The sequence below is a fragment of the Nannobrachium achirus genome (assembly GCF_963921795.1).
Source record: "Nannobrachium achirus genome assembly, chromosome: 16".
In the NCBI taxonomy this organism is placed as follows: Eukaryota; Metazoa; Chordata; class Actinopteri; order Myctophiformes; family Myctophidae; genus Nannobrachium; species Nannobrachium achirus.
Window position 1 is genome coordinate 542,932 of NC_137823.1, and position 11,265 is coordinate 554,196.

General features: G+C 41.1%; 1 long non-coding RNA gene across 1 annotated transcript; it reads left to right on the forward strand.

The window, feature by feature from the left end:
- Window positions 1-2,565: 2,565 nt before the first annotated feature.
- Window positions 2,566-3,549, forward strand: LOC308300755. Its single transcript, XR_013962852.1, has 3 exons — window positions 2,566-2,674; window positions 2,788-2,914; window positions 3,496-3,549. It is a non-coding gene; the product is annotated as an uncharacterized lncRNA (long non-coding RNA).
- The last annotated feature ends 7,716 nt before the right edge of the window (window positions 3,550-11,265 follow it).

Genomic DNA, 11,265 nt, shown 5'->3' on the forward strand with positions numbered 1-11,265 from the left:
TGTGGACTCTCTTATCGTCATCTTTAACTAGTGCATCATATTTGTAAAAGAACGTATTCGCTCACGGGAGTTCTGCTGACGTGCAATAATCTGCCGGGAAGACAGGGGGCAGTAAGCTACTTCCGCGGTAACCGCAAGATATGTGAAAGAAGAAGAAGCTAGACCAATCACAGACGTCGTTTTTACGTTTAGCAGTATGGGAAATGCAGTTCTTCTCCGTGCGATCTTGATTAAAACGTGTTTTTACTAAAACTAGAGTGATTGCATACTCGGGGGTTCTACAGGAGCATATGGAACCATTTTACAACCACCAGCCTAGCGGTAAGTGTACATTGAATTGCTACGACTTTGTGGCTGATAATGAAAAACCCTATGGTAAATATGAATGGCCAGCTTGCTTCCGACACCTCACTGCGATGCTCTATAAGCTAACATTAGTTAGCAATTGTTCCATAGCAGCATGTGTTGTTTGTAGCTAGCTAGCTAATGTCAATTTGCTAGTTGTTCAATGGTAGCAGAGAGTGTACAAATGGAACCAAACAACCCCTAACAGCTTAATTTGGTTCCATTTGTACACTGTTAGAGTTAAGGGGAGACCTTGACATTTTAATCTGTTGTTGACTGTTAGCCCCCAAAATAATCACATTTGAACTGCATGGGGACCTCCCAAAATATTCACATTTTAACTGGGGACCCTCCACCCACCAAGCACTTGGACTGCAGTGAGCTTGTAGATCTGCTATTTTCACATTGGTTGCCTCTTTCTTATATCAGCTGACAATTTGGCCAATGTTTGACCAGTTTGTATTTAGTGTTGTTTACTTTTGATGTTAGATCTTATAGTGGAGCTGATGTTAACACCACTGACACCAGCCAGACAAAATGACACACATCTGACACTCAAAGGAGGCATGTGCTTGATCCATCATCATTTGTCAGATCATTTCATTTAATTTCTGGAATCAAATTGGTTTAATTAATTGATAATGTGTGTGTGTGTGTGTGTGTGTGTGTGTGTGTGTGTGTGTGTGTGTGTGTGTGTGTGTGTGTGTGTGTGTGTGTGTGTGTGTGTGTGTGCACACTGTAGGAAGAGTCCTTCAAGGCGTGTTAAAGAGGACTACGCAAATCACTGCCTTGTTTCCATACCTGGCCGATCCCTAGGGCACTTTGGGCTATGTAAGTACATAATACAAGTCTAACTTCCTTACTCCCCCTCTCGGAATTGCTCGAAAAGACAGGAGTGAGATTTCAACTAAATTTCAACACATTTTCTATATGCTGACCCCAACAAGTTGATCGCCACAGATGTCAGACCTGTTGACCTTGATTTTAGCAATTCTCCAGACAAGGGCATGTGTTTAGTTTTTTAAGGAGAAAAAATAAAACACGTTCTTGTTTTTTAGGAGCAGTATTACAATCCAGTAGATGGGAGTGGGTTTCTTGCATGGAGAGTGAAAACACTTCAAAACGAAGCCTCAGGGGGACAAAAGAAGAGAAGAAACACTCAGCCACTGACAGGTATGTGATTTTGATTATAGTTAGAATTTCATGTTAAATAATTTTTTAATGTGCATAGGCCTATAGTGCATTTTTGCTACTGTGGTGGGCATCGCAAGGGGGTCCAGTAAAAAGACAAGTGGCCCTCTTGTGTAAGGGGTAAAAACTGTCTTAACGTTTTTGAGAAACTAAACCCAACATCACATTGTAGCAAATCGCGTGGGTGCCCACTAGGCCACTTGTTCCCAAGCAGTGGGTCGGGATCCATATGTGGGTCGCAGACACATTTTTTAACGTCCCTTATATTTGTATAAAAAAGTAGTTAGTGAAAATGGCCTAAACTAGTGAAAACAGCAGATCTACAAGCTCACAATGCGTCGCACCGCATTGTGAGCTTGTAGATCTGCTGTTTTCACTAGCTTGGGTCCTGGGCATAATTTCTCTTGAGCTAATAGTTTGGGAACCACTGCTCCAAGCCATGGCCCATTGGTCAGAACTAGTCCCAAGTCCCAACATACCTTTCTCCTAACCCCTACAAGTACATACCTTTCTCCTAAACCCAACAAGTTGATCGTCACAGATATCAGACCTGTTGACCTTGATTTTAGCAATTCTCCAGACAAGGGCATGTGTTTAGTTTTTTAAGGAGAAAAAATAAAACACGTTCTTGTTTTTTAGGAGCAGTATTACAATCCAGTAGATGGGAGTGGGTTTCTTCAGCTAATGACAGAAACCCAGTGTCTTGAGGGCATCGCACTGATGATGGTCAAGGAGAAGATGAAACAGACCTTCACCCATCGCCAAACAATGGTTCATGACCCAGTGAAGTCCTCTGAAATATTCACCACCTTTACAAGATTTCTTGACATTGCAGCTGGTATGTCGCTCTTTAACTGTCTTGCCTTAAAGTCAAACAGAAATGAAAAATGACTTTAAACAGATCACATCCCTGGTCATAGGGTGAACCCATTAAAATGTATGCCATGTTGTCTGTATTCCATCCTGTCTGCAGATACAGGATTTCAGTCTGATGTTTGGTGATGACATCGCTGCAGAAGTGGCCTACTTACTCACTACATGCAGTAAGTCCTTGAACAAAGCTGTGGACTCGCCCAGACAGGCGACCATGTAGATCTGCTTCATAATGCTGAATCCACAACAGAAGAACTGGAAAATGGTACGCTGGAATTAAAGGAATAATACTAATGGAAGAGGGGATGGTTTTGAAACCAAAATGTAAACTGATTTTAGTAAAAATGTCTTTGTTTCCCCCCACCCTTGTATTTTCAGGATGGGACAGTGAGATGTCCTCCATCTTGCCTTATCCACCACATGCCACCCTCACCTCAAGGCCGCAACGAGACCAGGAAAGCTCTCAGCCCGACAAGCCATTGACCACCTTTTGAAGTTTATCTAGGTAAGGTTACAGTTCAATTAAAGTTTTTAAGATGGCTCACTGTACTGTCCCTAATATTCACCCTTAAAACTATACTTTTCTGAAATTATGCGATGACCATGCTCATCTGTAATCAGCGACTGATATGTGTCTGCTTCTAAATCTAAATACTGAATGAAGAAATTCAAAAACTGTCCTGGGTGTTCCCAAAAGCCTGATTAGATGCTAAAATGACAAAAAGTAATTTTGAAATTGAAATATCTCTTTAAGTTACTCTAGACCCCCGGGTGTGTTGTTATAAATATCCCCTACCCTGGCTGGGTCACCCACCATTCACAAAAAATGAAGCATAGTGTTGCAGTTGTCAATTCTGTCAGCTCATTTCTTTGTCTCACTTGAAACTTTACATTTTCTGTTTACTGGAGAGATGGGGAGAGAAGGTTGCCGTTGAACATGACAATCCCTGCTACTGAGAAAATAAATATTCCATAGCAATGGCATAGCAATGACTGTTATCAGAATATAGCGCTATTTAACACTTATTTGTACTCAACCTTTGAATATGTTGGGATTGTCATAATATTTTTTCCTCTTCATTCCAGGCATTGAACACCTGCAAGCTCTACAGGGACTTGTTGAGATGGTTGGGGACATGGAGAATGAGATGGCAGATCCAATGTGAAAAGTTTAGGTGTTGGCCATTGAGGTGCAAGAGCTATATCCAGGTATGTATAAATGTATAATGGATTTTACATTTTTGATGGTACGATTATAGTCCAGGTAAAAATTTGGGAGGTAGACGAACATGTTCAATATACATTTCACACTACAGTGAGAAGATTAACTATCTTAACTATATCCCATACTACGCTTTGTGATCTGATAGAGCTAGAAAGTTAAGTTTCCTTTAGGCCTGCTTTACACTGGCAGTCAAATCCAGCCTAAATCAGATCTGAGTCACATTCAGATTGGAATCCGATTGGCTTAAATGGTCACATGGAACCAATCAGATTCCAACCCGGATGTGACACAGATCTGATTCAGGCTGGGTTTGGCTGCCAGTGTAAACCAGGCCTAATTAGATCACACAATGGTCTGTTTCCATGGTCCACTTGAAGAGCAGAAACTTTGTGAAATGTGTTAATCATGGAATCTTTGTTCACTGGCTGTGGACTCTGTGTTCTCGTTGGAACAGGTAGCCATTCACCACAGTGCTAAGAAGGACTGCAGTCGCCTGTTCCACCAGCTGTTTGACAAATTCTTCACGACTGAAGAACTGGAAGGATGCAGTTGTCACAGGGAGGCATGGTGTTGTTCCAGAGCTCGAAGGCAAACATATGCTGGACCCCACCAAAGTGGAAAAGATTCAAAGTAAGTTTATCTTACACTTACACGTTTTGTAAAGTATATTCAGATATACAGTATGATGTCACCATTGCATTGGTTATATGTGGGAAATAATAATGTGTCTGACACATTGTGCAGTAGTTAGTAAAGAAATGCTGCCCAGCTTCAACATGATGTTGCAGTGGTGAGAGTCTCTCCCAGTCTAGTCAAATACTTTTTAATGTAATATTGTAACATCCCCCACTGACTGAGCAAAGAACCGAACATGGGGAAAACTAGCCCCATATAGAACCTCACTCTCCGCTGCATACCGTTGTGCATACCGAGGTAGAGGTTCTATCCAAAAAGTAAAGGTAGTTCCATGCTCCCAGAGTATGATTTTCCATCCCGCGGTGCATAACAGTATGCAGCAGAGGTTCTATATGGGCTAGGGGAAAACATGTTTAATGTGCTATTATAGCTAATTTCATCTTCTCTGTCTCCAATCTTACGGTATAGCACCGGAGCTGGATGGAAGGCAGTATCGGTGGAAACATCAAGACTGGTTGGACAACGCTGAGGTGATTCACAGCAAGGGGAAGAGCAGGCTGTTCTTCCTGAGAAGACTGCGATCGTTTTGCCACCAAACAGTTTTTTTTTTATTAATGTGGAATAACGTGCTGGGGAGGAACAACTGAGCGAGTGACACCTTCAACTCAACAGACTGGTGAGGAAGGCGGGCTCCGTTGTTGGGTTCTCCTTGTAGGGGGTGGAGGATTAATTGGCCAGGATGCAAATGGCTAGGACGCTGGATATCCTCCCACCCCCTCCACCTTCCTTGGATAGACAGAGGATCCGATAGATTCATCTACCCAGGACGGAGATGTGAGAGACTGGGAAAGTCCTTTGTGAATGTTATACAATGAGAGACACAGCGGTTGGACAACTGTAACTTAACTGGAATAATTGTTACTGACTGTTCCTGTGCGGCTTTGCTGGGAGTCCAGCCCATGTCACTTCTACTTTTTTGCACTGACCAATGGACATTTTGCATTCTCTGTAAGTATGTGCCTGTATGTTAATTACTGAAACACACACACACACACACACACACACACACACACACACACACACACACACACACACACACACACACACACACACACACACACACACACAATGTGTGGCCATTAATGTGCCAGGCTACAGCAGTCAATATGTCGTCAGTTCAGTTTTCAAATGGAACATACAGTATCAGTGTCAGTTGAGTTCTGCTTGTATGTGAATAAATGCTAATAATGACTTCAAGATTGTGTGTTTTATTTTGTATTCCTGTAGGTATATATAGAGAGTATGGTATGTGTATCATTTAACACATATATGTACATATATGTTGTGCATATATGTGCATATATTCTACATATATATGTGTACATACCAGTCAAAGGTTTGGACACAGCTTCTCAAACACACATTGAAAAGAAGCTGTGTCCAAACCTTTGACTGGTAGGCTATGTGCATATATCTTGCGACCATATATAAACATGTGTGCATATATACATATATGTACATATATGTCTATATGCACACATATATGACATATATGACATATAGGCAGCCATTTTTTATATGTGGCATATATGTTAGACATATATGCATGCATATATTAAAACATATATGTTCATATATTTTTCTTCCGTGTGTATAACAGAATGTATTTATTACTAGTAAAACAAGTATAATATGCACCAAGTAACCTCATATTGTATGATATTGAAAAATGTTTGGGTACCTTTTTGTTTTCTTTAGATCTGAGGAACAGGCACTCTTTGATGGCATCTTTATAGCCAAGGATGAAGATGTGTCTAAATTTGTAGAGAACATCCACAAGACAACAAAACATGTAAGATTGCATACTGTAAGCAGTGATGGGCTATGGAGTTTTTTTTGTATCAAAATGTCAAAAGCAAACAAATAAAAATCGAGAGAGAAAAAATAAAAACAGACCAAAAAACTTTTATCCAAGCAAAATAAAAAGTACAGAGAGATAAAAAAAATAAAAACAGACCAAAAGAAATGTAACCACAAGCAAAAAATAAATAAATCCAAACAAAGAATTTCAAACAGCAATCAAAAAATATATAATTGCAAGCAAAAAAATAATAATAATACTAATAAAGAAAAAAAAATCGAGAACAAAACTTTTAAACTCAATATTTGCAAGCAAAATAATAATAATAAAGAAAAAAAACTTGAGAACAAAACTTTTAAAACTAAGCAAACATATTTAAAAAGAAAAAATCAAGCAAAACTTTTGTGTGCTAAAACAAATTATTTGAATGTGTTTTTCCAGTTTGTGAAATAAAGTTATTTTTTTCGATTTTTTTTTTGACTTTTTTTTCTAAGTTTTTGGTCTCGATTTTTTTTTCTTTGTTTGCGATTTATTTTCTGCAAGTTCAAGGTCAGGAGGCGTGTCCCAGAGCCTTCTACATGTAAGACTCCTCTCCATTGGTCACTGACCGGGTCTGACGGACAGGGCACTGCTGCCCGTGTGCTGCAGTGTAGAGATGGGATTTATGGCTCTTTGAAGTGAGCCGGATCTCTGGGATCCGTTCCTTTCAAAGAGCCGTTCAAAAGTTTCTGTGTGGAGTTTGCATGTTCTCCCCGTGTCTCCTAGGGTTGATACCCTCACAAAAACATGCACGTAATCCTGGTCTCAATAATGCCTCCCCCTGGCCAGCCGGGGCGCCTGATGGAGGGGAAAGGAACTGGTTGGAATAACGTGTTCCTTCCACGCGCTACGTCCAAACCAGGGAAATCTCCACTGTCAGGTGAAAAGAAGCAACTTGGACTCCTCATGCATAGAAGGAAGCATGAGGTCAGTCCGTTGCCTCCCCAGGTTGGCAGAGGGAGAGCAGAGCCCAGGATTACATAGGCAATTGGCACTGGGTGAAAAAATGGGTTACAAAATTGTGGGATAAAAATTATAAGAGCCGTTCAAAAGACTGGCTCATTCGAGTTACTGGTTACTAGATTTTGATCATAATTACAAATAACTTCAACCCTATACATGTTTTCCCACCACTGTTTCATTAGAAAGGAACAGCTCGGCGCTCCCTACTGTGAACCGAATCATATCGTTCATTTCAAAGAGCCGTTCAAAAGACTTGATTCGTTCGCGAGCGTCCCACCTCGGCAAGCGTTCAACTTCTTTCACTTCCTGCTGCTGCTTGGACCCTACGCTGCCTCCACCCGCTGCAGCTGCGGGAGCTTATTTCAACTCGACCACAGTCCACTCTCCACACAGAAAGTCGATGCGTAAGTATGATTTTAGTTCGTTTTAACTTTATCACATTAAGTTGACTTTTATTTCGTTAAATGATAGTTTTTACAGTTGGCCGCTGCATGTGCCGTGCGCTGAAACACATGTGTAGCGTGCAGGTGCCTGTCTTCGCCCCGTGTGTTGCAAACTTTACTAAACTTCTGTTGATAGAATAGTTCTTCTGGAAACCCAGTATTAGTACTGAACATACATTGGGGCAGGGGTCCCCCAAATGCCTAAATGCCATTAAATGGGGGCCTAATGCATTTCAAACTGGAACCAAATGGACCCTATCTTTTTTGCTTTTCTGTTAAGCATCTGTGCTTTGTTTTCTCCCTGTAAAGCACTTTGAGCTGCATTTCATGTCATGAAAGGTGCTATACAAATAAAGTCAATGAGGATTATTATTAATCCATTTGTACACTCAGAATTACATTAACATCGCTTTTACAATATAAGTGTGGATCCTAGAGGTACCATTTAATGGGGGTCCATAGCCTATTGCATGTCAAACTGGAACCAAATGGACCCTAACCCATTTGTGTACATATCATTAAATTAGCATTGATTTTACAACTTTTTGGGGGATCCTAGAGATGGAAATGATACTTAATGGGGGTCCGTAGCCTAATGCATGTAAAACTGGAACCAAATGGAGGCTAGCCCATTTGTACTCTAGGATCACAATATAAATTGTGATCCTAGAGGGAGAAATACCCTTAAAAGGGGTCCATAGACTAATGCATGTCTAACTGGGGGCCCTTGAAATGAGAACCACTGCTAGAGTCATGAAAACCTTCTCTAATGGGGGTCGCTTTCAAATCTTTTCAAATGGGGTTCCACAGTCTATTAAGTGTCAGTTTGGGGGATCTTGACATGAAAAAGTTTGAGAACCACTGCCCTATAAAAGTGCCTACTGACAGTCTTAACCAAAACGCTTTTTAGCCATGCCATCTATGTATTATGGTCTTGCCTTTTCACTTCACGACAATAACTTTTCCTTGTCTCCATGGCAGAATGCAGAACCCACCAGGAAGCAGTGTCAGACCACCCCAGGCTTGGGTATGGATAATGTATTCACATACATCTGCTCATCATGTGTGGGGCAACAGAGACTGTAACTAATCATGAATGGGTTTTAGGCTCTGTGCTCTCATTGTAACAATTTTAATTAACCGTAGTGATTTGATTGTCATTCCAGTTTGACGAGCAGTCAACCTCTAGCGGGGGCAACCGGCCTGTGCCTGGTCACACTCCTCCGATGCACAGGTAAATATACGCAGAGTCAGACCACAGGCTTATGTAAGGACCAGGCCTGGAATTTTTTCATTTTAGGGGCAAGGCCACTTGGCCTTTGGTGTCTTCAGTTTTTTGAGGGCACAAAGGCCAAATGCCAGGGCAGGAAGGCCATCAAATAAAACAAGATTTTAGTCCATTGAAAGAATTTGTTGAATTTAAGGGTTAGGGATGATAACCTAATCTGCAGTGAAATAGATAAATGATGGTATTTACAATCTGATCCATGCTCAGCCCTGCACTAATCAAAGTCACCGGATTGGTTTAAAGATGGGGACTCGGGGGAGTTTAGATTTCAGAATCTCAACAAAAGACGCCGGTGTCTACTGTCAGACTGTCTACATATTGACCAGAAAGAGACAGAGGAGAAAGTGGTACAGTCAGCTGGGGCATTAAGGTCACTGTGGCCTCAGGTCATGCCATTGGTTTGAGGGGCACAAGGCCAAACTGAGGGGCAACGGCGGCCATGGCCTTCATGGCCTCCCTGAAATTCCTGCCCTGGTAAGGAGAGGTCATAGTTGGGCAACAGAGACAAATTATAAATATGCGCGAGGCTGTTGTATCGTTCTAGTTTAATTAACCTATGCGACTTAATTGTCATTCCAGCTTGACGAGCCAACATCTAGTTACGGCCTAAGCGGGGCCAACCGGCCTATGCCTGGCCAAACACAGATGCACAGGTAAAGATCAAGCTGTTTGTACGATGTTGCTATACAGAAGTGCTATGAAATGCATTTAATGGCTTAATGATTTTTTTCCTATTGATTGCTTATGCCTTGCAGACATAGAGTTCAATTGTATTATTTGTATTTGTTACATTCTTAAGACAAAAATAAAATTGTTAGAATGAATTTCCCCCCTTTGATTTAATGGCCAGCAAACAAGACACTACTCCAACTCACCTCGACGAGCTGGAGCTACTTCGGGCCGGCCTAGGAAAGAGGACAGTACAGTGTCCATAACCCACGACTTAAGTCATGCAGAGGTGTGATGTCTGCATTTTCAAATCTATCAAGAATATTGTGTAGTAAAAATATTGTACTATTGTACTGTCTAATTACAAGCATCTTATTTCCTTTCCCTCATCAGTTATCAAGTTTATTAAGGAGCACCTTTCCCCAAATAAACATACTTCAAGAAAGATGGCTTTTATACAAGGCAGCAGGTGTGCTTTTAAGTCATCACTATACATATTCCAACAAAGTTCATCAGATGGAGAATACATTTAAATGCACTATGAGTTTCCAACTCATCTTGAAGAGGAACTATGTATAAGCACTGTTTTCCTCCTGCCGAGAGTTCTGAGGACAGTTCCGGTGTATCCGATTTCTCCATGGACCGGGTACATTTTCCTCCTGCCATTTCTGCCTTTAAAAGCATGTAACTGAATTAACCCATTTAGACCTGTGGTCGATTATAACAATGCCTTCTAAAAACCTTTAAATTCGTATCAAAAACAAGTTACATTAATGATGTTAATATATGCATAGCAAATACTAATGTCACAGAGGTAGCATCTTATAGGTGGCACCACGTCTAATGATGCACAACCTTACAGCATAGTGCATTTCTTAACCAGTTCTTAACCGACATTAACAAATCTACACTTAATAATAATAATAATAATAATAAATTTTATTTATAACGCACTTTATATTTGGAACAAATCTCAAAGTGCTACATTGATAAAATAAAATAAAAATAGCGAAGCAGAAGCAAAACACGGCCAACAAAAGATTTAAAAAAAAAAAAAAAAAAAAAAAAAAAACAGGACTAGCAAGGTGAAAACTGTTAAATCCGTAACTTAAGAACACATCTCATGGCAGATTAGAAGCACATATGTTCAACAATGAAAAAAGAAAAAAGAAGGATTAAAAACACAAGGGCATCTAAAAGGACTTCCTAGGCAAATGCCTTGTTAAAAAGAAAGGTCTTAAGTCCCCTTTTAAAAGAGTCAACTGACTGTGGTGCTCTAAGATGGTCAGGGAGAGCATTCCACAGCAGAGGAGCCGCAGAGCAAAAAGCCCGGTCCCCCATAGTGCGTAGGTGAGTCTTTTTTGTTTTAAGTTTGTTGTTGTGTCCAGAGCGGAGGGAGCGTGTGGAGCGTGTGGAGGTTGGGGGTTCGATGAGTTCTTTGAGATATGAGGGGGCGTTGCCGTGGATGCATTGGTGGGTGAGGAGGCAGACCTTGAATTCAATCCTGGAGGAGACGGGGAGCCAGTGGAGGGAATGGAGTATGGGTGTGATGTGATCAAATTTTCGCACTCTCATCAGGACCCTGGCAGCACTGTTCTGGATGTATTGCAGCCTCTGGAACATTTACTGTTCACTCAGGATGAGGAGGAGGATGAAAATGAGGTGGTTTTCATGCAAGAGTCCACCTGCTGCTCAAGGACCTTGTGTTGGGGAACCGGGGACCAGACCAAGT